The sequence below is a fragment of the Zingiber officinale genome, chromosome 4B (assembly GCF_018446385.1).
Source record: "Zingiber officinale cultivar Zhangliang chromosome 4B, Zo_v1.1, whole genome shotgun sequence".
NCBI classification, from domain to species: Eukaryota; Viridiplantae; Streptophyta; class Magnoliopsida; order Zingiberales; family Zingiberaceae; genus Zingiber; species Zingiber officinale.
The window spans coordinates 40,699,183-40,702,573 of NC_055993.1; the positions used below are offsets into that span (position 1 = coordinate 40,699,183).

General features: G+C 35.9%; 3 pseudogenes; all 3 read left to right on the forward strand.

The window, feature by feature from the left end:
- Positions 1-249: 249 nt before the first annotated feature.
- On the forward strand, positions 250-411 carry LOC121978830 (annotated as a pseudogene).
- Positions 412-788: 377 nt separating this feature from the next.
- Positions 789-955, forward strand: LOC121979008 (annotated as a pseudogene).
- Positions 956-2,763: 1,808 nt separating this feature from the next.
- Positions 2,764-2,942, forward strand: LOC121978819 (annotated as a pseudogene).
- Positions 2,943-3,391: the final 449 nt, after the last annotated feature.

The following is a 3,391-nucleotide window of genomic DNA, read 5'->3' on the forward strand; positions in this document are numbered from 1 at the left end:
TTGTTGTCGTTGAATGAAAAGACAACGGTTTTTCATCGTTGTAAAACTGTTGTCTTTGCCTTCAAAGACAACGGTTAAAAACTGTTGTCTTTGGGCACCTCTTTTAACAACACGACATTTAACAATAGTACGAAAAGGGCTACGACAACGGTGAAAAATCGTTGTTGTTAGGCTTTTTTCTTATAGTGATTGACAACAATGTGAGTGGAGAAGTTTCTATAAATACCTTGGGTGGCGATATTAGAAAGCATACTTTCTTGGCCTTTTGGCTAAAATCAAGTGTAGTATATATTCTTATCAGTTTAATATCTGATATAAAAAATTAAATTAATTTTTTATGAGAGACTTACAATAACTTGTTGCTGGGGTTCTCGAGCATAATCCTTGCACTATGGGTTTGACGCACTGTTACCAAGTCCAATTTATGAGTTTGGACACTAATTTACATATATTTATGTATTATATTATATTACACATGCAACGATTATGTTGGATGACTAGTGTGTGTATATATATATATATATATATATATATATATATATATATTAAGAATTTGGACCCTTTACTAACTAATTTTGATGAAGCCTAAAATTAAATTATGTTAATGTTCTTTTTCTTTTCACACTGAAAATAAATTTAAGACTTATTAGTAATTTTCTCTGGTTATTTTTTATATATCAAAATTATGCACTGTCATGGTTCTCTTTAGTCCCACATCTTAAGAATCTTAAGATTGGTAATACTACGAGAAGATAAACTTCTATAAATATCTTGGGTAGGTAGAAAGCGTACCTTTCTCGGTCTTGGCTAAGATCAAGTATATTATCTATTTTTATCAATTTAATATCTAATATAAAAAATTAAATTAATTTTTATGAGGGAAAATATGTTATAATAACTTGTTGTTGAGCATCACCCTTGCGTTGCACTACTACATGAGTTTGACACACTCTACCAAGTCTAATTTATGGGTTTGGAACATTAATTTACGTGTATTCATGCATTATATTACACATGCAATTTGTGTGCGTGATGGCCAGTCTTAATTAAGAATATGAACCTTTCAATAAATAATTTTGACGAAACCTAAAATTAAATTATGTTAATGTTCTTTTTTTTACACTAAAAATAATTTTAAGACTTATTAGTAATTTTCTCTAGTTATTTTTTATATAAAAAGTATGCACTACCATGGTTCTACAACACCATGAGTGGAGAATCTTCTATAAATTAGGGGTGAGCAAAAGTTCAGTTAAACTAAATTAACCGACTAAACCGACAGAAGTTAAATTTGGTTCGGTTAATTTAGAAATTCATTTTTTGCTAGAAACATTGATTTAATCGGTTCAGGTTCGATTCTAAAAATTAAAATTTAGTTAAACCAATTAAACCGATATTATGAGTTAAACCAAACCAAACTAGAACTAAACCAAATCGAACCAAACTAGTAGGGGAAGAAATTTTCCCTACGGGTTTGGGGCCCCGCGAAGAAAACCTGAAACGAGGGCGAGTTCGGAGAGTTAGTTCGGGTATGGGTGCAGGTTCAGGGATTTTTAAAATCCCTGAAATTAAATCGGGGTGGGTATCGGTATTCTATCCCCATCCCCGAACCCGCCCCAGTTTTAATAATAATAATAATAATAATAATAATAATAAGTGAGGTAAAAATGAAACCCCTAATTCCTAAACCCTACGTCTTCTACCATTCGCCCATTCGATGTTGCTCCCTTCGGTGCCACCGCTCCTTTCATCACGTCGATCTCTGCCGATGTCGCTCCCTTCGATGTGGTAACGCCTCCGGCCTCTTTAGTCTCCCGTCATCACTCCCTGCCTACCTCCCTTCTAAGTTCAATCTTTGCCCTACACCTCTCTAGTCTCCTGTCAACGTCGTCGACGTACACATCCTTTGATCCTCGTATGTCATCAATGCTTGCTCCCATCATCAGTAAGGCGAGCCATATTCCAAGTTTTTGTATGTGCAAATTTCTCTCTTCTCTTTCTCTTCCTGGATTCATGAATTCTACTTCAAAACAATATTACCTTGTTTTGTTTCCTTTTCAAATACAAATGATGTTTTGCTGGTGTCTTTTGGGATGCCTTGATGCTTATATGCTTGCCAGAGTTGTTAGAATCCTTGTTCTACTATACTTTTCTTTAAAAGTATGTTCCTCAAAAAAACTCATCTTTAACATTACCTTATTTTGTTTCCTTTTCAATTGCTAAAAAAATATTGAGGGCAAATCATGTAATCTTGTCTTGTGGACCTATCACCATTGATCCCTTTCAATCATTAAGCTATCCGATAAAAAAAATTGGGGACGGGGATGGGGATTTAATCCCCGTAGGGCTGGGGTCGGGGTTGGGGATTCCTCGATTAGAAAAAATTGGGTATTGGGACAAGGATGAGGGTGGGGATAAAATTTGGGGGCAGGGATGGGAATGGTAAATCCGCCCCCACCCTACCCTATTGCCATTCCTATAAACCAGAACCAAACCGATATTATGAGTTGAACCGAACCAAATCAGAACCAAACCTAATCAAATCAAACAAATAGAAAAATTCAATTATTTCAGTCAAAAATTGAATTAACCAATGTTTTATCTTTTTGGTCGGTTCAGTTTTTTTTTTAAAGTTTGATCGATTCGGATAGTTTGGAAAAAGTTCGGTCAGTTTGGTTTTTGGTTTAATTGGTTCAATCCATTCAGTTTAAATTGATTCCTCACTTCTACTATAAATATCTTGGGTCAACGATGTTAGAAAGCATATCTTTCTCTGCCTTTTGGCTAAGATCAAGTATAGTATATATTCTTATCAGTTTAATATATAATATAAAAAATTAAATCAATTTTTTATGAAAGAGAGTTCGTTATAGTAGCTTGTTGCTAGGGTTTTCGAGTGTCACCCTTGCATTGCACTATTGCATGGACTTGATGTTGAAAAATTGAGAGCACTATACGCAGGTAATATATTTGCACCAAAATAGCAAGCATGCAATAAACAGGTAAATAAAAGAGTAAAGTCCATAAATTGTTATCTCCTTCGGTTGAAGCGTCACGGCAACCGGCAATATTCTCCCACGTTGCAGAGGCTCTCCGGCAATATTCTCCCAATATTCGACAACCACTCGCGTCGTTCGTAGGGTAGGTGCACTCCAAGACGAACGTCGCACTCGGACTCAACCTCAGATCGCGGAACACAGCCTCATGACAAGGAAAACTAAACTCTCAGAAAAAGGGGGATGACGCAATCGGTTGACGGTCTCACTGTTGGTGAGCCGGCGAGGCAACCTCTCGAGCGATCACTACCCCACCAAGCAGCGATGTAGTCACTACCTTGTTCTCTTCTTCAGCAATGGCAAGGATTAGTCATTTTTTTATTCATCTTTTGGGA